The sequence below is a fragment of the Zeus faber genome (assembly GCF_960531495.2).
Source record: "Zeus faber genome assembly, chromosome: 22".
Taxonomy (NCBI): domain Eukaryota; kingdom Metazoa; phylum Chordata; class Actinopteri; order Zeiformes; family Zeidae; genus Zeus; species Zeus faber.
Window position 1 is genome coordinate 10,128,749 of NC_137209.1, and position 23,116 is coordinate 10,151,864.

Below are 23,116 nucleotides of genomic sequence, written 5' to 3' on the forward strand. Positions count from 1 at the left end.
CAACCATCAACTTCTAGAAGTGTATGAGAGAAAGAGAGAGAGAGAGAGAGAGAAAGAGAGAGGATGAGAAGCCCATGAGGAAAGTGAAAACATGTATTCAATGAACAACGATTTAAGAATATTTAAAGGGAATGTGTGTGTGCGTGTGTGTGTGTGTGTGTGTGTGTGTGTGTGTGTGTGTGTGTGTGGTTGGGGTGGAGTGACAGTGTGAGAGTTGGGAGGTGAGCGACACTCGGGCGCCTTATTAAAACCACCTCTGAAGAAATGGAGCCAGGAAGCAGGTGTTTGGGGCATCAAAAGCGGTAAAGAAAGAAGGCCGATAAAAAAAAAAGATGAAGTCCAAGTGACCTTTCAGACAGAATCCCCTGGAGAGATACAGAGACAAAGACAACCACACACACACACACACACACACACACACACACACACACACACACACACACACACACACACACACACACACACACACACACACACACACACACACACCCCTCAGGCTTACTATGCAGTCTCTGGACCAGAAACTTGTCCTTGCTGGCCTCCTCTGGGCTGCGCTGCAGGGCCTCCGTTGGGATGTGCAGCACCGTCTTACCCTGCTTCATGAACCTGGTGTCCGTTCAAACAAATAATTATAGAGTAAACCACAAACAGTGAGGCAGGACTCCGACTGGATTCCATTTTAGCTTTCAGGTAATGCAGAACATGCGCGAAAAGAAAAGTGCTCAACTAGGGCAGTTGTAGTAGCACAGCCATACACGGTGCCTCGAGAGAACCGCCTCTCTTTGCGTTTTTTATTTCCACAAAGGAGCAGGATGAAAACTCTACAAAAGAGGAGAGGGTACCCAGAGAGTGACACTCCTCCAGGTTTACTAGTCAACAGCTGTAAAGACGCCTGGAATCAAATATGTATTTTTATTCTCTTTGCGTCGAGATCAAATGGAATTCCTACTGCAACCCTCAACGGAGTGAATCGCGAGTGTTTACGCCTTCCCTGGCGAAGGATCGCGGGATAATAAAAAAATACAAACAAAGCCAATAAAAGATTTAAAAAACAAAAAACTCAACAACAATCTTCTCCGTCCCACTGCGTGGCGATGCATATAATTGCCGCACGGGAGTCGAGTGCAAGGGGCAAAGGGTCTCGACATACTCACGGGATGTGAAGATCAAGAAGCGGTGGTCCTCACATAACAGAGTGTGGGGCCGTGACGAAGAAGAGAAGAGACAAGACAAGACGGCAGAGTGTGTGGTGAGACTGAACGGCCAGGAGGAGAAGCGCATGTGCATACAATCTGGCGGAGGCGTGCGATGTCCATTTATTTCCGAATGGTAGATAAACAACATTAAAGGGAGGGAAAGCAGTGACAATGATGCGACTTAGTGAGCAGAAATTGATTCCCCCCCCCAACAAAAAAAAACACCCCCCCCAAAAAAAACACAGAGCGGGAGGCATGTTTTTTACGCTCTTTCCTCTGTCCCGCTCATAAATGCGCGGCGCTGTGCAAGCTTTCCCAGGGCCGGCTGACCCTTTGGGTGCTTGAAATTAACGAATGACGACGCAGTGAATGAGGTGTAGCCTGGCCTCCGAGCCAAACATGTGCCCCCGTCACGCTCGCCGCCACTCGGCCCGGGTCGAAATCCGTCTCACGGAAAGCGTAGCGTTACCCGTGCTCTACTCTTACACATACATATTTATCTGCGGTCACAGTTTGTATACCGCCGTGACTTCATCGTAATCGAAACTCCCAGGTTTAGAGCAAAGTTTCAATAACCAGCGGTGAAAATATTTACCCCGGAGGCCATATTGAAAGAATCCTCGAAAACTGCTCCAAATGCCTTTTTGATTGTCGGGACGTATTGACTGAAAACGATATTGCAAAATGAGAATTTGCACTTGTTTGGACTGTGAGGAATGAAAAGGATTTCTATCAGGATTATCCAATCTTTGCCTGATTATCTGGGGGAAACGCAGAGGCAGCGTCAGGTAAAGGGGGCTGTAATTGTGGGGTTGTAGTTTCTGTTTATTGGCGACGAGCATGAGCGCATGTGTGTTTATGTGTGTGTGTGTGTGTGTGTGTGTGTGTGTGTGTGTGTGTGTGTGTGTTTTAGGAAAGCAGTGGCGTTTTTGTGCACTGATTGGCATAATTAGCATGAGAATTGAACCATCACAATACACCGGTACACTGTGTGATTAGCCCTGCGTGTCTCCCCCGTTCAGCGGGGCCCAGCAGCCTTTACCTTCCTGGCTGCGGCAACGGCAGCACGAGCCTCCGCGGCTGCAACATGAAAGAACGACCGGAGACTCCAAAAGCCCCAGTCGTTCCGCATGAAACAGATCAATGCCTGGCTGTCGAAGCGACATTTTGTCAGAGCGAATTGCACTGTAACCTTTATTGTTGAGATGCGCTCTCTTTTCAAGGGGAAAACAGTTTGAGTCTATAGCAAGCTGGGGGCTTTTTTTGTTGTTTTGTCTCTAGATAGCTTTGGTGAAATTGATACAAAGCGGAGCTTTTCAAGATGACTGCGGCGACAGAATGGGACCTTCCCGGGACAGGAAGGCACAAATACAAAACAACCAGCATGTCAGCGATTCAACCATTGCTGTGTAGTGGCTGTTAAAACAATGAACAGTCATTTTAAAGAAAACGCTTCCCAATTCCAGGGGGATGTTGCTGTAGCTTCTCATATCAGCATATCCAAATGTCATGAAGTTGAATAATGTATTCAAAATGAGATTTAAAATATATAAAAATTAAAAATTAAAATTAAAAATTAAAAATAAAATTTGGAGAATGTATTAAACAAATTTTGCGGTCAATTCCTGTAAAACACACTGCCTTCCCATTATACCCAACTCGTCATTCTGAAATAACAGACGAAAACAAATCTGGTTAATTTTTCCTGATTAAGCCAGACGTTCCAAATGTAATCGTATTGTGCATTTACTAATTAACTAACTAGCTCTAACTTTCACATGTATCACATTTCACCTTGCCGTTGCACCAACGAGAAAATAACCAGAGTTGTGAGCCAAGTTTTAAAATTGTGTATATTGGTTAGAGTTCAGCATGTATCAGCATCTAAATCTAAATCAACTAAGATCACGTTTTGAGGTCTTAATTTTCACTAATCGTTAAGACATAATCGCTTAAATAACGCACCTTGTGAGATGCTGTAAGGTGGATTTCCCTAATTTCACGGGAGCCAGGCTAGTTGATTCCATCGGCAGCCTAACATTGAGATAACAGTCAGCCCGTCGCTATCTCAGCACTGGACACGCAGGGTTGAAATTGGGATTGACCTTCTCATCTGAATCTGTGTGAGATAAACAAAAAGTTAATTCCCCCCCCCAAAAAATACATTTACCATTGATACATGTATACAGTAATGTCAGTATGAGAAAGGTATGCTTCATCAAAATGACTAAGTTATCGTGTATGTGTCAACATGAACAGAGTTCACATCCATCAATCTCTGTTGTCATGGTTCACTCTTCTAGCACATGTCGAGCTCCCTGGAAGACACACACACACACACACACACACACACACACACACACACACACACACACACACACACACACACACACACACACACACACACACACACACACACACACACACACACACACACAAACACAAACACACACACACACACACACACCTTCTCAACACATTGCGTCACTTGCTTCAAATTTCTTACCTCAATCGTACAATGTCAAAATGCTTACAGACACAACCTACACTTTATATTTCAAATTCCAGGCATTTCCCAGTATTCCATTACATTTTTTTCTGAATCTACAGGGGTTTCAACACCTGGAAAAGGATTTATGTAAGTTCAAGGTTTTCCACGATGCACGGCTCTAAATTATTGACTTGCCCTTTTTTCCCCACACCTTGAGGCTTTGGGAACTGGGAACAAAAATTGGGAACCAAGTCCCAATTAAAAAAAAAATAACATTCTCCCTTAACATCTTCCCCAAACTGCAAGAGGACCACAATGGAGCTCGCCCCTGCGACTCTCTTCCTGGTACGTCAGCACCACCACCTACTGATCAAGCTACCTGTGAGAGTGATGAGATAGTTGTTTAAGTCGGCCATGTAGCTGTTCTTGGTGCCCTCTGGCCAGGCACTCTGGGTGACCATGGGGACGTGCACGGCCGTCAGCAACCCCAGCAGGCTCTCCACGGGGTCGCCCCGCTTTGTGCCAAACTGTATCACATTCTCAAACGTCTGCTCTGTGATCGGCGCCTCCGAAGAGCGGATGAAGAAGGCCAGCTGCTCCACCACCTGTTCATGTGAAAGAGCGGCGCAAACGGAGAGAGTAAATGAGCATGCAGGGGTGATACAGCAGGTATGGAGAGAGGTGAGGGATGAAAGGAAGAGGGAACGGTGAGAAAGAAAGAGGAAATTAAGGAATAGGTTAGAAAGTATGATAGGGGAACAACACAGAGAAACAACAGGGATGTAAAAAGAAGTCCGCCAGCTCCATGTGGAGGCATCCAGAAACACTAATAATTAAATCGCTGCATTCTGCGATTCCCTTTTGTGTTCGCTCTTGATAACAGGAAGCCACTGCAGCCATGAAATGGCTGACATTTTTATTAATTCCTGTGGGTCTCTTTAGATGAGGCTCACTTGGTATTCAGAGACATCATTACCACAATCTACAAAAGCTCTTATCAGTCATAATATTGCACAGTACTATGTTGTGTGTATGTGTGTGTGTGTGTGTTTCTGTGTGTTTCTGTGTGTTTCTGTGTAAGCAGTTTTGCACTTTTGACAAGGCCTGGTGGCAATCTCTACTTCACATCTCTTGGCTTCTAGGGAGAATGGGCAGTCAGGCTTTTTCTTGCAGTTTCTGACATTTCTGTTAGTCAGGATAAAAGCTGAAAAAGGTACGAGACAAGGTGGACAAGGCTGCATAAAGAGCAGCAACAAAGGGATCCGTCCACCTCTCTCCTACAGGGGCGCACGTGACACGCATTCCAATCTATGTACACATGAAATATCACCACAGCCAAACATGCCTCCACCCCTTCATCTACTTAAGGTGCTTTTCAGGGACTGCGACTATCATCAGACTATGTTAGCTGCTTTAAAGGGAGCCTATGACGAAAAAGTCACTTTTTCAGCGCCTGCGCACATACATTTGGAACTCCGATTGGCCTACTAACATACAAACTGGAAAATGTCTCAAAATGTCATGTTGAGACACAAAGCCAGGTGAACCTGCTAAAAATAGGCGATTGACAGCTTTCCCATTGCCAGGAGAAATGCCATGTCTTTCAGGTGTGTCATGTTCGACGTCACAAACACGTCGGAAAAGGGCCGTGTCATGGTTCCAGTGTGATTGGGAACACAACAGTAGAGGAGACAGCAGCTTAAACAAACAACGACAGAAAACTGTAAAACATGGGGAAAAAAGTATTTTGAGCCATTCAAAAGAATCAGATCGTTCATGAACGACCCAACACTACAACAGAAGCAGCGTGGAGTTTCGGCCATAACATGCATAATCCTGGTGGCGGGGAGCGGGGAGCGGCTTGGGGCTACGCTGGAGTGACTGAGTCCGGCGGGCAGTGTGAGGGTTCTCCACTGTGCTCTCCACGGTGCGATGCCCACACTCAAGATATTTCATGGGCCCCCATGAGGGGGAAAAAGTCAATCACGTCTGAATATGATTTTGGATTCTAAAGCAGATATTAAATGATCAAATCATACATGGATATTCCTGTCTATTTATGAAACTTCAACACGTGTTGCATCCCGCCGGTAAAGGGGCCAAAATTAGCGTGTCGACCTGGGTGTCCTGTTCACATAAGAGCCAATCGGAGGTGGAGCCGATTAAAACCTGTGTCTATTCCCGGGTCATTTGATCGTGACTGACCCGTGACCTGAAACCTCTCCGACTGATGTCGGATGTTAGTGGGTGTTAGCAGGTTTTTTGCGCAGTGGGAAAGGGGTATAATAGGTCCCCTTTAATATCCTTCTAAGAATTAAAAGATGGGGAGAACCCTTACATTGGACAAATTTTTCATTACAGCGTTTCAAACAGATGTCTACTTTGTGTATTTACTTTGTGCTCTGGTGTCAGTGCCTCCAAACTCTACTTAGCTAAGTAGGAGTACGTACCTGTGAAGGCATGCCGTACTCAATCCGTAGCCTCGCAGAGTCGTCTATGTAGACCACCATGGTTTTGACTGAGGTGTTCAATATGAATCTGTCCAACTGCCTTTTGATATCCTCGGTCCACAACTCCTGTGTCACATTGGACAAGGCCACACGACGGATGAACAGGCTCCGCTGGAGGAAAGGATGCAAGGTCCAAGGAAGGGCTCCCCATAGAGATTGTATAAAAGGTTAACACAACCACAACCCAAGGATCATATCCCTATTTCTAAAACAGGTGTCATGATTCGAGAAGGTTGCAAGAAGTTTCGCACACACCCTCAACGTCCCAAACAACTCGCCAACTTCACCCGGCAGTGACTCCCTGATGTACAATCCTAACACAGCAGGTGTTGAGAAAGCTGCATCTAATATTACACAAATGATATCACTATGCAGATTATACAGGGAGCTGTCTCATTGAATAATGCATAACGCCCAGGTACAGCAAAATGTGTGCGTGTGTACTGCCAACGCATAGCACCTGCTATTCTGGGGTGGACACACACAAACAAGAATTGCATACCCCAAATTAGGGTGTTGGGTCACTGCATGTAAATGCCAGCACTCTGTTCAGAGGCAGCAAGTGGTAATTAATTTGATTAATTCAATTGATGAGAGGACAGTTACAGAACAGGTTCACTAAGCACCCTCCATCACTGTGATCTCCATATTGTTCATATCTGTCATTATTCTATTCTGTATGGGCAGCATATAGTAAGTATAAGTGTAGGTATAAAGTAGCAAATATCAAATTTAAACAGTATGACCCATTTAGTGAGCAAAAAAAACAAAACAAAAAAAAAAAGTATTTATGCACCAACACACGAAACTTCAACACATGTTGCATCCCACCGGTAAAGGGGCCAAAATTAGCGATGTGCAAGTAATGTGCAAGTATTGCACATTAGGAAGACTGATAATTACATGGATATGGCAGAGTCTCAGGCGGGGGTCAGGCTTTGGCGCTCTGTGAGAGCCGCCCATGTTCAAGTATTGAACTGTACTAGAACACAAGGATAACATACAGCATGTGAGGTCTGGTTAACGGAATGGTATTCTACTTTACTGTCCATCTGCATTATAGATATAATGGAGAGCTAGTCGTTTCCATTTGTAAGTGCTACCGTTGACGGTTGAAAGAAAACTTAACAATCAATTTGTAACCCTTGACAAGACGGCCATTAGCAGGTTGATGGTTTTACCAGGTTCATGATGTTCAACCCTTAAGGCTCCATTTCCACAAAGACCTCCTCACTGCTCCCTGTGATGGATGGATAGAACTGCACACAACCCACACATGGACACGTAGGCATGCAAACACAAGCAAGTTTGCATATGGCACATATTCCCAGAAACACACACACACACACACACACACACACACACAATACATTTTAATCAAGACACCGGTTGCTCTTTGCCTCCTGAGGAACCAAGATATGGTTACTCAGTTCAGCTTTAAACTTCCGCTTTAAATACAGAGCGGAGTGAGCTGAAGAGTAAAACTATCATTGACCACCTGTATTCATTCACCTGTTCGTCAACAGGAAGGGCAGGAAGGTTGAGCTTTGGCATTGTGACACTCCTAGACTCAGGCTGTTGCCGCAGAGAATGGAGCACGTCAGCCATGGCCAGCCCAACACACACGCAAAGAAATTTCAATAACGCCAGAAAATGCAGTGGCATATTGAGACGCCAATTTTCATAATTACATCTGGTTCCGATTGTCAGAATAATCTATCCCAGCTATTCTTTCTCTTTTTGTCATTTTGAGCACCGTCATTACTTCTGACAGTAGTTTGCAGTTCAGGGTTGATAAAATTGTGCTGAGCACATTTATTGTATAAATGAAGATGATGAAAATCCAGACTCCTAAAGAAAAAAAATGACACAATTATTTGTCAAACTTCCAACTGTAGTCATGTAATTACATAATTACACATTTTTGAGGCAAACCATCAAGGATTATCATGTTCTGCCTTGTCAGTTCAATGATTTGATGGAGTCCAAATCTAAAGAGGTATTAATAGAATCAAGCTGTGAAAGACATTTTTTTAAGAAAGGCACGGACATGCTCAGTGGCATGAAGGAAGAGAAGTACATTCTCAAATATTTTCAAATTCCAAAATATAGAAATGAGTGTGCATATATGAAAGTCCATATAACTCTAATGAGCCCTTGCTTGCCCTAATATGATGGGTGCACACATAAAGTTAAATGTGATTTGCGGTAAAATATTCACTTTTAATTGCTCTTAGTGTTGGAATTGGGTTTACTGAGCCTAAACATAACCATTAACAGTGAGATCCATTGGACCTTCCGAAATACGCAATTATTAATTACAAAGTCATTTTCAGCCGCTAAAATGGACTCAAACCTCCCTCCAAGGAAAGCAGTGGCCATGTTCCGTGTCCAGAATAAAATAAAGGCGACCATAAGAAAAATGGACATGTGGGCCAGGCGAGTGGACTGTTCAAATTTTGACTCGTTTGAGAATCTGTCTGATTTTTTGACAAAGGAAGAAAGGTGGCTTCCCGTCTCTGTGATCAATCATGTCAAAGAGCACTTGCATGGTTTGAGGACCAAGCTGCGCGAATACTTCCCCATCCCAGATGTGCAGTGCAGCTGGATTGAAAACCCCTTCGCCAGCCACAGTGGCAAGACCCTCGCAGGCCTAAGCGCAAAAGAGAAGGACAATATGGTGGATATCTCCTGCGACAGCACATTGAAACTGGCTTTCTCACAGAAGTGCCTGATAAACCTTTGGCTTCATGTTGCTTCTGAGTATCCCGATCTGTCTGGTAAAGCTGTGTGATTTCTGATGCCTTTCCCCGAGGATGTATCTCTGTGAGACTGGCTTTTCACTGCTTGTGGCATTGAAGACGGAATATAGCAATAAACTGAATGTTGAGACTGTCGTCCCTTAAGCTAGACATCAAGCATTTGGTGTCTGCCACGCAACATCAGCCTTCTCATGAGGTGAGTTCATATTAATGTGCTCTGTTATTGTTAGTTTAATCAGTGCTGGCGTTAGTCGTTAGGCTACATTCAAAACACTGCGCCCTTTGGACAGCGCTTACTAGATACTGTTACTAACGTTACGGGAAAGTTTCATAGGTATAAGGTTATTTTTAACCCACATAATTTTCTGTTTTACCACTACTGCACTGTGCGTATGAGAATGCATTTGCTTGTTAAAATATACATCCTCTGAGAAAGCACTGTTTGGCTCCCGTGTTACTTCTGGTGGGCTGTGAACACTTTTGAGATTTTTAAGTGGGCCATGAGTCCGAAAAGGTTGGGAACCGCTGCAGTAGTAGATCTTACCAGCTCACATCAACACATAAACACAGTTGTTGAGACAATTTGTATGAGAATTGCAGGTAAAGAGACCAATTTCCACAGTAAACCACAATTCTAAAAGTCTTATCAAGACCTCGGAAAGTCTGCATATCCAGTAAAGGAGCCCGGCTGAGGCTCATGATAAATTTATAACTCCAATTTTCACAACCAATTTCAAAACCCAGAATTGACAAGAAGCCCTGTGGGGAGAATACTGAACAAATTGTTGGCAGTAGAGCTGCAGGCACCCGGAAAATTTGAAGACAAAAGTAATAAAATAGCAAAGTCAACAGCTTCATGAACTATTTCTTTCTAGAACTGATGTCCTCTGTCTCCCTCTGTTTTATTTCGCCCTCGCCACCTCACTTGTCAAAGCCCACAGCGGTCCACTCTTTATTGAAACTTTGATTCAGTTTCCAAAGTTGTCACTTTCTAAGGACTGTGTGCAATAAAGGGGGCAGTTATTGGTAAAGTGAGAGTGAGAGAATGAAGAATGAAAAAATAAACCTTTACGTGAAAAAAGTAACACTAAAAACTTTAGTGAAAACAGAATTCCTTCACATCGGAGGTTTGAGGAAGCAGGTAGGGTTGTAATAGTCAAGTCTGAATTTTGAACGACTTGGAGATGGGTTGACTTATCATTAAAAATCCAAAGTCTAAAACCATTAATTTAATATAATTTTTAATTAATATAAACATAACTGGAGAACCATCTTTTTATTTATTTATTTATTTACCTTTTTTAGTTTCTGAAACAATCAGATTCTCATTCATACCACCTCAAAGTAAATGCATGAAGCTGAATATAAAAAATGGCACAGATTTACAGTTAATCTTAACACACAATTATATTAAACATGTAAAATGTAAAAGTGCAGTCCATTTAAAACTCCTAAGTATAATAGGAGAGCCCAGTGTGAACAATTTTGTAGCATTTTTCGACCTTATACTTGATGTGACTTAATTGACTACGTGCAACACCGCATGTTGCAAATATGGAACACCTACACAAGGTTTCTCTACTCAAATTCATAGTCATAAAATAAACACTAAACAATACAATAAACACTCCACCAATTATTGCTAGCCACAAGTGCACTTAGAATTTGTTTTTGTGCCTGCATGATGAATCATAAGTCACAGAAGTGGTCATCACGTCCAAGTCATAGAACGTCTAGGTTGCGTAGGCAACCACGGTTCCCCAAGGAAGGACCAGATCTATTACTCATAGGACTGATCGTCACGTCACGTAAACCAATTGAAATACTCTGTATTCACGCCAGAAAGGGCAGAGGAAGTGACTACGCCATATACTTCATATATTGCGGCCGCTTCCGCTTCCTCCTCTTTTCCCTGCTAAGCGCCTTGGAAGAGCACCATACCGCAGCACAGTAATAGATCTGATCCCTCCTCAGGGAACCGTAGTCGCCTACCCAACCGTTTACCATAACACGCCATGTATGGTGATCACCCAAGGGAGGTTCACGTACCCCCCACTGGAGTGTCTGTCCCAGACACTTGTGTGGACGTGTAAGGAAAAATGCTTGTGGGATACCGAAGTGGTACCGAATGCTTGTGGGAAGACCGAGTAACATCCAGCATGTAAAAACGCACAAATATGTGTGGGGAGCTCCAAGACACTGCCCGACATATGTGACCCACCGCATACTTAAGTGTCATTTTGCGGCTTACGACCTTTCTTTCCGCATCATTTGAAAGTGGAGAATCAGAGCTTCCAAACAAGGTGTCACTTGTGCAAATCAAGCAAATATTTTTAAAGCTATGAATTGTTAATGACAAGGGTGTTTTCTGAGAAAATCACCTTCAAAGTTTTCCCCCCACACTTGGTTCATTCAGCCAGCTCCCAGAATGCAAATGGTTGAAGGACTAACAGAGTCAGCTAGTTATCAAATGGCTACTTAACATCCTGCTGAATGGGGCAATGACTGCTTTGTTCTTGTGTTTTGATGTTGAACAGCGTCATCATCACACAACTATTTTTGTTTAAAAAAAAAAAGCTTTTATTTAACAGTCAGAATATACAAGTTTTATAAAAGTGGAATTTTTTAGGAGTTTCAAAGTACGTAACAACAATGGGCGTATCGTCGGTCTCCTCCAGGGGTTCTTGATAATATTCCGTTTCATCGTCACGTTCAGGTTGAAATCTGCTGTTTGAAATGTTCTCCAAGTCCGGGATAATATCACATTCAGCAGTGCTGATCGTTCTCAGCATCGCTGTCGGAGGACTGACTATCATCGTGGAAAATGAAGTCCAGTATGTGCAGCTTGAACTGACTTGGATCTATTGCACTGGTGAGATTAAGGTCCGCGATATGATTTAGATCTTCCTCCACCCGCTTCGATGGTAGACGTTGGTATATGCCACCTCACAATGATGTCTCTGTTTGTGTGTAAAAGTAGTACGATTTGGGGGTTGAACTTGATCAAAACGATTTTACATGGTGACTTCACATCACATGGAATATGGATGAATGATCTTCACCTGGACGGTCGCTGTAAAGGAAACCATTGATTGCCGTTGTTCAGCGCTATTCAGCGTCTCGGTAAGTGAACTGTGTTTCCCAATGTAATCTCACGGATATATTTAACTCCATGGTTTAACATTTTTCTACTATTTATAAATCAAACTCGATTTTGAAAACACGTGCCTGCTGCTCGCCTACACATTTAGCCCAGTCTTACCAGCAGCAAGGTCGTTTTCAGTAGACCTTTGGTGTAGTGGCCGCTTTCCCCTGCAGGAACTGCAATATTGGCCCTAAAGGGCAGTCGGAGGGAGCTGTAACCGCTGTTCATACCACCGGGCAAGAATACGCCACCTCAGTGTGTCTTGGAAGCGTGTAGAGGGTGCCCTGGGGCTCTGTTTAGTAGCAACCACCGCATCCCAGAGGCCTGAAGGTAGGAGCTTCTCCCTCTCAGGTACCAGGCCCGAAGGCACCATCGGCCCGGGCCAGATGCCAAATCGTTCCGCACGCCTGCATGAGTAGATCTCACCAGAGGGGGGGCTCCCACGAGGGGCTCACACTCATGTCGGACAGATCAGCGAACTATGGAAGGCTGGGCCAATAAGGGACTGCCACCCGCAGCACCAGGTTGTTCTCCCGCACCCTGTCCAGCACCCGCTGAATGAGTGCCACAGGGGGAAAGCGTAGAGTAACCAGCGATTCCATGCCCAACGGTAGAAGGGAAAACCATAGCGTGCACTGCGTTGTCTCACGCGACGTAAACAGGCTGGCAGGAAGTGCTCTAGACCTAATAGCACCATGTGCAGCTCTAACACGTTTATGTGGTGTCACACTCGTGTTATTGTCCACTGCCTGTTGGCTGTCGCGCCATTGTAGACGGCTCCGCACCACGTGGTGGATGCGTCTGTGGTGATGGTGGAGTGATACAAAATGCTCCCCAGCGCAGATCCCGCACGAAGGAACCGTGCACTTCTCCACACTGACAATGCCCTCTTGCACCTCGGTGACATCGTCACCCTGCATGCTTGTTCTTCACTGGATGGAATTGCTTGGTCGCGTACCACCCTTGGAAAGCCCTGGTTCACAGCATGCTGAGGGGTAGCACCATGGCCGCTGACGCCATCATGCCCAGTAGTTTCTGACACAAAAATGACGTCACTGACCGTCCATGTATGAACTGTGGTGCGCATGACTTGATGGCCTGAGCCCTGGCTGGGGATATGCGGACCATCATAGAAACCAAGTTGAATTGCCCAGAAAAGAGGTGTGTTGGCTTGTGATTAATACACTTTTCTTCATGTTGATCGTGAAGCTCAGACTTCCCAGTAGAGAAAGGGTTAATCTGGCCACCTGTCTGACTTCTTTCTGGGACTGGCTGCAGATGAGCCAATCGTCCAGGTAGTTTTACACTCTCACCCCCTGCTGGCGTAGCAGTGCTTTTGCCGCATCAACATATTTTGTGAAGACCGGTGGGGCTAGAGAGAGACCAACGGGAGCATAAGGTACTCGTAGGCTCTCCCCTGAAAGCCAAAGCATAGGTACTTCCTGTATGGGGGGTGAAGGAAGTATGTGAAAGTATGCGTCTGTGGGAGTCTCTGCCCAGGTACGGGGTGAGTGAGGGAGATGGAGTCATTCTGGCACTGGTTTGCCGGCATGGTAGGGTTTTTATTGTAACAATAAACAGAAAGGCTCACTGGCTAAAAGGATAAATAATAAACAGTGATCGCAATCAATCAGGGTGCAGGAGGAATAACACTCCAGTCTGGCTCTTGGTCAGCTGACGAGCCTCTACACCAATCCCTGCAAGACAGACAAACATAAAGAAAGCTCCGTGCCCTGGATTGAACCTATCAGCACCGTCATAAATTCATGGTCATAAAATAAACAAAACTACACTATTGTTGCTCACCACTAGTGCACTAATAATTTGTTTTTGTGGCTGCATGATGAATGATAAGTCTAGGAAAGGGGTCATCACATCCAAGTCATAAAACGTTGCGTAGGTTGCTAAGGGAACCACGGCTCCCTTAGGAGGGACCAGATCAATTCTAGAGCTCGATCTATTCATGAGACTGATCGTCGGATCACGTAATCAAATCTAAACACTCTGAATTCACGCCTTAACAGGCAGAGGAAGTGAACCCCCCGTGGGCATACTGTATATCTGAGCTACCATCGGGGATGGTAGCTCAGGAGGTAGAGCTGGTGGTCTAGTGATCTAAAGGTTGTTGGTTCGATCCCAGGCTCCTCCTGCTAGCATGCTGTAGTGTCCTTGAGCAAGACAATTAACCCCTAATTGCTCCTGATGGCTGCGTCCGTCGGTGTTTGAACAATTGTAAGTCGCTTTGGATAAAAGTGTCTGGTAAATGTAATGTAATGTATATTGCAGCTCGACTTATGCGTCTTCCTCTTTTCGCCGTTGAGCGCCTCGGAAGGTTACCATACTGCAGCGCAGTAATAGATCTAAACCCTCCTCAGGGAACCGTGGTTGCCTACGCAACCTAGACATTTCCTCTCGCAGGAACTGTGATCTATTACTCATGGAAACGTATAACATAGGTAACCCACCACATACCTTAGTGTCATTTGGCGGCTTTAAAAAAAAATTCCGCATCATTTGAAAGTGGAGAGCATCCAAACAAGGTGTCACTTGTGCAAGTCAAGAAAATATTTTTAAAGCTATGACTTGTTAATGACAAGGGTGTGGCAAAACGTGTTTGATATAATCACCTTCAAAGTTTCCCCCACATTTGGGTTCATTCAGCCAGCTCCCAGAATGAAAATTTGGTTGGAGGACAAACAAAGCTACATTGCTACTTAACATAATGGTGAATGGGGCAATCACTGCTTTGTTTTGTGTTTTGAGGGAATATTGAACAGCGTCATCAACACACAACTATTTTTGTTTTTAAAAAAGCTTTCATTTAACAGTAAGAATGTACATGTTTTATAAAAGTGGAATTATTTAGGAGTTTAAAAGTACAGACAACACAACAAAAAGTCTTGGAAAATCTGAAATCTGAAAATCTGCCAATCACCAACCTCAACGGACTTCATCACATCATGTTTTTGTTTTCTGCATCATTTGAAAGTGGAGAATCAGAGCATCCAAACAAGGTGTCATCACGTCATCAACTTCTTCTGTTGTAACAACAACGGGCGTATCGTGGGTCTCCTCTGATGGTTCTTGAAAAAAAATTTCGTTTCATCGTCACGTTCAGGTTGAAATCCGCTGTTTGAAATGTCCGGGATAATATCAGTCCAGTAAGCGCTGCTTACACTGACTTGGATGTATCGCACTGGTCAGATTAAGGTCCGCGATATGATTTAGATTTTCCTCCACCCGCTTCTCGTAATCCATAACAACACGGAGACAAAAGTTTTCATAGACAAGTGAAACCAGTGGATCCTCGTCTTGTTTACGGAAGCGATGTCAGCATTTCTTCTTCGACTGTACAAGTTGGTATACGCCCCCTCCACAAGGCAGACTTGGCATGGGCTTCTTCACCAAGCCTAAGCTCTGTCCTGGGGTGAGTCAGCCAGCGAAGAGTCTTTCTGCCAGGGGGAAGGTCAGGTAGCCTAGCTCCTGGGCCTGTTCCAGGTGGCGGTATGCCTCAAACCCCCTCACCAGTGTGCGTGGAATCGGAATTCCAACACTTCACAAGTTCCGCGGGGACAGAAGAGAGGGATGGTCGGCGCTTCTTGGCGGGGGGCTCCAGCGTAGAACTCCGTCAAGCATGGACACAGCCATGTCTGGGACTGCTGCGGTGGGGAAAGCCAACTTTCTGGCCGCGTGCTGGGAGACCTCCAGGAGCTCGGCCTCCAGCAGCCTCGGGGGGCCGAGGACAGGCAGGAGCTCGGCCGGAGGCCCGGGGAAGCTTTCCTCCTCATCTCACTCGTCCGAGTCTGACGATTCCATCAGAGTTCGTGGGAGCTGGGCTAAAATTAGGAGGAGTGGCAGCGCAAACGGGAGCAGCTCTTTTGCCGATGCTAGCCGGGGGAGCGCGCGTGAAGCACGAAATATGATTGTCTCAGTATTGATTCTTCTGATGCAAAGTAAGAAAAGAGGAGGAAGCAGAAGTTGACCCACAAGATATACCCACAGGGGCGGGAAGGAAGTGTTGCGTCATCTCTTCCTCTGCCTTTTCAGGCGTGAATGCAGAGCGTTTCGATTGGATAAAGTGATCTGACGATCAGTCCCATGAATAATAGATCGCAGTCCCTGAGATAGGGAACCGAACCGCGCGGTAAGTTCCAAACGTTACCCAAATATCACTGCCAGGCTCTCTGCCACAAGTCTTGTGCAGATACAATTATGGAAAGAAATGAGAATTAATTTTTTCAGGCATCAAACAGTTGATGCATTTTAAAGTGGGCATGTACAGTACATCAAGTGCTAGCCTGCTCTGGTTTTGCCGTTCTGGAGTTGGACCCAGTCTCGCTGTCAGGAGAGACACACATCAGACACAGTCTCTCTTAATCAACTCAATCTCTCACAATTTTGTTCACTGCCAGTTGAGACACTGCTGGCACCGCCCACCAAGATCACATCACACAACTACACACTCCTTCAAACTACACCCAATGACATTGCCATTCCCCTGGTCGAAGGGTGACCTTACCCCTTGCTGGTGTAGGCCAAGGTGATGGCCTCAGCAATACAAGGGAATAGCCGCTGCTTTCACAGGGCTTTGCCTCGTGCAGGATTAGTTTAACAAACAGCTGGTCACATAGGCGCATAGTGTTTTTCCCCTTGAATTATTCCTTGGCCAGGTGGCCGTGGGATGCCGTTGATTTATAGGTCAAATGTGGGCTTGTGAAACCATTAAAGACCGTACAGTGATTAAGGGCTATCAATAAACTTGACCGTAACAAACTTATTGGACCTAGATCGTGCAACCTATGCTGCTCCTCGGAAGCAAAGGGAGGAGGAATAAAAGGAAAAAAAGCTATTGAGCAGTGAGATATAGGCATGACCTTAGGTAAAAATGCCGCATTAGGGCGCAGCGTGACCTTTGAGTCACCCAGGGCAAACACATTACAAGAATGCACAAACAGGGCATCACCTACACACTTAGAATCTGAAGCAAGGAGCAAGGCAGTCTTGTATGAAATTAACTTCATATTTATAGCCTATTGGTTCATACTGGAGACCAAAATTAGGGTCTCAGGTGGAAAAGTTTGGCCGGCCTGGCTGGAGTCCTGACGGCTTGCGCCTGGTGGCTTGGGATGTGCTGCGACCTGGCGTGGCTGCAGAGCGCGCCGCTGGGTGCCTTCCGGGGGGCCCCTGGGGGGACTGCTTGCTGTTGTGGGTGTGGGTTGGGGTGCGGGGGGTGGCTGTTGGCCTTTTGCTTCTGCGGTGCAGTGCTGGTGTAACATCGAGGTGCCCCGCGCTGGGCACACGCTGCTACGTGTATGGGCACTTGGCACTCACGCCGGGTGGGGCGTCTGGTCGGCTGCGGTGGGGCGGGCCTCCCCCTTGTGTGGGGCGTGGGGGTCCTGCCAGCCCGCCCATGGGGCGAGCGGCTCGGGCAGAGTGTCGGTCTGTCGCCGTGGCGCCGCGATCCGGGCCAGCGGTCCGTGCCTTGCGCCCGTGGCCCGGGTTCTGTGCCAGTGGCTGCGTCTTGTGCCTACACCCAGGGGTTGGTTGTATGTGTGCACCCCTGGGGTGCGGGGTCTCCTCGTGCTCCCTGGGACTGGGTCATGCTCCCCGGGGCTGGGCGTGGGGGTTGCTCAAAGGCCCTCTGACTTCTCTGGCGGCCTGGGGGTCTCTGTGGCCGAAGGGCAGGGTACCCGGGGATTCCCTGCAGCCAAGGGGTGTCCACGGGGCTGTGGAGTTCGGGGGGTCTTGGGGGCCCCTTCCGCTGCTTGGAGGCGTCGCAACATAATACCGACCTTCTACACCAGTACCAAAGGGGATAAGTCATGTGTACACACACACACACACACACACACACACTCTTCAAGTGCACCCCAGCACCCTCCTGGTTGTACTCCTTTCCTCCCTCAATTGCTGCTATAATTATGACAGGAAGAGGCCACGTGACCAGTTTTAGTTCCAGTTTTCCTGGACCTAATTCACTGTTTTTCAATACATGTTGTCATCCAGTGTTCATGTTTTTGTGTAAATGTTGTTTGTTTCTATGTTTATTTGTCTCACCGTTGTGATTCTCCCCCTCTTGGAGTAGTGATAAGTTGTTTATAGACCCAAACATGATAAACAGTTCTCCAAAGAGGGGGGTTGGTGGTGGCTCTCCATAACCATAACTGTGCTCTTGTCATCCCACAGGTCGTCCACAGGACAGAGTTATTGCAGCAGTTATTGATGATTTAAGAATCAATAAAGAGTTGCATTGCAGCTTGAGAACTTGAACTCCACTTGCAGACTAACTCTGTCCTGAGTGTAATAGCATACAAATACTCTGTGTTGTATGCCCAGCATGCTGACAGCACAGGTTAAAAAGAAAAAGAAAAAAAAAAAGGCATAGTAACCCCCATTGCCAGTGGTGCAAGGTGAAGAGCATAAGAACTACGGGATGACGGCGGTGTCGTGGCTATACATGTAAGAAAGGTGGGGCCTTCTACGTGTCACTGTTTACTTTGTACCCTAGTTTCTCCCACTTGAACAAAAGCCTACAGGTACCCAAAAAGCAAATATGTCCGGCAAACCTCTCAACACAAAGCATCCAATGTCATTCAGCAGGGCTCAAACATGCAATTCCCTCATGACATGAAGGCAGCATAAGTTACTGTATTTTTTTGTGTGATTTTAAACACTACTTGGATAAAAAGCCTGTCTGCATGTAGTGTGTATGCTTGGGTGATATGCCAAAACAACAATTATAGGGGTACTCCGTACTGTAATAATGGAGTCCTAAAGGACGTTAATATTTATCTTTGGAAGCAGTGTTTTAAATGTAATGTCAATGTATTTAAATACAAACATATGTAAAGGTTGCACAGTAAGTAAAAAAATATATATTGCAGAAAACCTAATTTGCCATGTTGATACAGCATCAACAAACGTTCGCTCCATCTAGCTTCTGCGACTAATGCTATATAAGGTCACTTATCTATCCATCAAATATCCGACTTCCAAATCGCTTTTGAAGTTTTAAAAGTGTTCCCTCCCTTCACTTTGTAAATGCTGCACCAGCGTTCACTTGTGGGTCTAGTGCAAGATTTGTCTGTGCAATGTTTGGAGTTTGATTCGAATATGATTCAAATAATATTAAGGTATGTATGACTTTCTGAAAGAACATTAATCAATTCAAAATACCAAGCTTACTTTGGAAAATAGTCTAAGCCACACACGCCTGAGGCTAACATCCTCGCTTTTGCAGATAATGAGAGTCTGTTTTGTAAACACTTGTTTGATTAATTGATGTCTGTAGGCCATTTTGTTACTAAAATAAGATAACAGCTGAAATTACATACTCTCCAACTACAATTATTTGAACCTTATCTCTTGTCCATGCAGATTTAAATTGTAATATAAAATTGAAAGTCCCCAACAGTAACTTGTGCATTTAAAAATGTATGCATGCTCTCCCTAAGGTCTGGCAGAAGACTCAAACATCTGTTTTCCATGTCTCATCACATTCTCCCTTTTGCTTTGGCCTATCTCGCTTTTAAAATGAACAAGGTGAAAAAGAATGGGCATCCCTAGTGTTCCTATCAGCCAGTTGACCCTACGAGAAGCCAAGCCACTTGTCTTTTTACTCTAAAGGGTAAGTACTGTCAGTGCGATGACTCTCTTCTCACTGAGTGCTCGTTCTCTCTAGCATCCTCTTCACTGCCTCTTGGATCGGGTACAGCTGAAGTTGAACCCCTGACAAAAGGCAGTGGGGAAGGGTGGAACTTCAAGGTCCCACATTTTTAATCATATTTTATTCTGAAACAAAGATTAAACATTTTTTTCTCATCTCGAAAAAAGGATTTGTAAATGGATTTTCTCAAATCCATTTCCAATGGGGGTAAGCCGCGCCGAGTGATAGTGTCACGCCATCACTTAGAGCTCATCATGCACCTCAACTCAATTACCTGTCAAAACTATTGCACCCTCCAGCAGTGGACTTTGCTGCAGATAGAGAAACTCCCCAAAACACACAAATGAAGAAATCAAATGATTTCAATAAAAAAGTCAAATTACATTGCAAAAGTCAAAAAAAAAAAAAATTGTACAAATAAAAATGTAATTCACTTATTAACAGCTATAGAGCATGTGTGACATAAGGATTAAGGGGCCTCTTTACCGAAAAGGACAATTTATGAAGTGCATTACTTATTAGCACAAAAGTGTATAGATTCTCGCACAAATTAGTTTGGTGGACAAATGAGTTAATAGTGTTGATGGCTTGCATATATTTCCTTCCATTTGTTATCACCAAGGGTATGCTTTTTCTGTGTGTGGTAGTATTAAATACAGCCCAATGAAGGGCCAAATGGAGAAATAGACAACAACTCAAGGTGATGGAACATGTAGATTACATTCATTCATTTTAAGCTTAATTCTGCAACCCTTTGTGATAAGACTGAACAGCACTCTGTCCAAAAGCAGGTTGTCCAGATGCAATATGCACCACACATCTATGCAGGGTTTTCTGTTATAAATAATTTGTTTAGTATGCATTATTTATCTGCAAAACATTTGGAAAAGAATATATACACATAAATATTACATTCGACAATCGTAAGGTGAGATCAATGTAAAATATTAACTGCACTAAAAGGTAGAACAAAACGAAGCTCAGATAATTGTTGAGTGAAATACCTCTTTTCAAAATGCAGTAAGCCACAACATTAGCACACAGCACCGTAGGCGGATACAACAGTGCTTTGCACAAAAACACATTTTGAAAGCGATACTTTCTGAACACCACTTTCTCCAGACAGTGCTGACGAATCCTCTGCTAGCTCTTTGTCCATCAATGCAGTTTGTCAGGTTAAGTGGCGCAGAACTGAACTGGTTGTTAAGGTGAGTCAGCAGGGAGCTGGTGTTGCAATGGCCAGGATTGATATTCTCACAGCGGACGCCCCTCGACCCTCCAGCCGCTCTATTGTAAATGCAGCTCCTGCATTTATGTGTGGAGTACATACCTGTCGTACAGTGGCCTTTGTAACTCACCGCCTCAGATGAGGGCCACCATAAGGTCATTGATGGTAGCAGGCTTGTCCCGATAGTAGCACACACACACACACACACACACACACACACACACACACACACACACACACACACACACACATACACATACACATACACACACACACACACACACACACACACACACACTATGGGAATAAATAGTGTATAAAATAAATCAGAACGCTTGATGAATGCTGCACATGAGATCGGCATGTTGGTCTCTGGGTCGAAATTACAAAGAGCCACACCAAAGCAAATCTAGCACACTCACACTTACCCCAAGGAAACAGCGTAGACATTTGCAGCCTCCAAAAGTAATAATGCCATGTAACTCTGAATGTGTGCGTATATGCACAGAAAAAGAAAAGCACTAAAGTGCCCTTTGGAGTCAGACTGCAACAGTCAACATTTTAATAAAACATTGCAGATGCAGAGACATTCTTTTTTGAGATGAAGCCCAAGGAATGACTTTTTCCCCCTTCTTTCATTTTATTTCTCAATAATTCATTTGCGTAAAAAGGACGGGACAGATTTGCCTCTTGCTTGTTTGGTAGACTTTGTAATTCGAGAGAGCATTAAGCCGCGGAACTCTCGAGTCTGATTTCTTGCAAGTATCGATTGGACCTCTTTATGGTAGTTCAGGGATTGAAATTGACCTGCGTGATGATAAACCTCTAGACCAAAGGTTCTCAACATGGGGCCAAGGCAACCCCGGCGGTCCTTCAAGAGGTTGGATGGAGTCTGCAGCAAGATTGTTTTGTTTAACTTCACCATTATTTCAGCCAAGGTCGTTATAAGGAATTTGCACCATTGGAGAATGTAAAACAATTTAGGATGATGAATGATGTTTTGATCATAGTTTCACTGTTCACTACACATTATGAACAGCACACACATTTGACTGGATTTGTTAGGTTGTTAGGTAAAAAAAAAAATGAATAAAAACATATATGAGTATAAAATACCTGTTCAGTACAATATGCAGTTAAAAAATATTCATATTCAAGCATATTATTTGACTTGCTATTAGTATAGTAGCCATTCTACATCTATCCACAGCCATAAATTTTTCTTCCACGATACATTAAAAACCGAATGGGAATCAGTATAGCTCTTGAATATTGCAATAATCATAAAATCAAGTCGTAACATGGGAGCAAAGTGTTGGGAGTCGGGTTGGGTACCAGCGGCTTAATGGCGGTGTCAGGGTCGGAAGGCCTGGGCACTCATTGATCCCAGACGGAATTAAGAGATTAAAAGGTCTCCCAACCCTCCACCCCTACGTGTTGTTGACAGGTGTTGTGACTCATTACAACCATTAGCATTAAGCTGCCCCATCAATAAGCGCTCAGCTGAGCCATCAGTCTTACCCACGCTCTGCCGCTCGGAAAGTGTCGCCGCTCACCCGCCACGCTCACCCAGCCCATTAGAGGCCGGCCGCACGCATGCACATACCTGTCCGTGTCCTATCTGACATGGAGGATTCCAATGTCAGGGCCTCAGTTCCGTTTTTGGCCCTCGTCACCACCACTGTTCCAGGGTTGTTAGTGGAACCACTTGAGCTTGTCAGCATGCTAGTGCTTGTCAGCGCACTCATGTTTACCACGATGTTTTGAGTTGACACCAACTCTAAGTGTGTATGTTTGTGTCTATGTGTGAGAGAGAGGCTCAGAGAAGAAGAGATGGACTATGCTTTGTATGTATTAATGCCAAGTCTTTCCATGTTATTGTCATGGGTGTTTTGTGTGAAACCATGGTAATTTCTTGTACAGTGTTGCCATTCATGTCTAGCATGTCGGTGCCAATATCTGTATGTGTGGTAAGCATGGGAGCCGTGCAAGCCAGTGTCATTGCAGGGTGTCAATGTATGACAGGCAGCCGGAGTGTGATGTGATAGTGTGCCACGGTGAATGACAATGTCTTCTCCTAAACAGCATGGCGTAGCCTGAGCGAACGAGAGAAAAAGA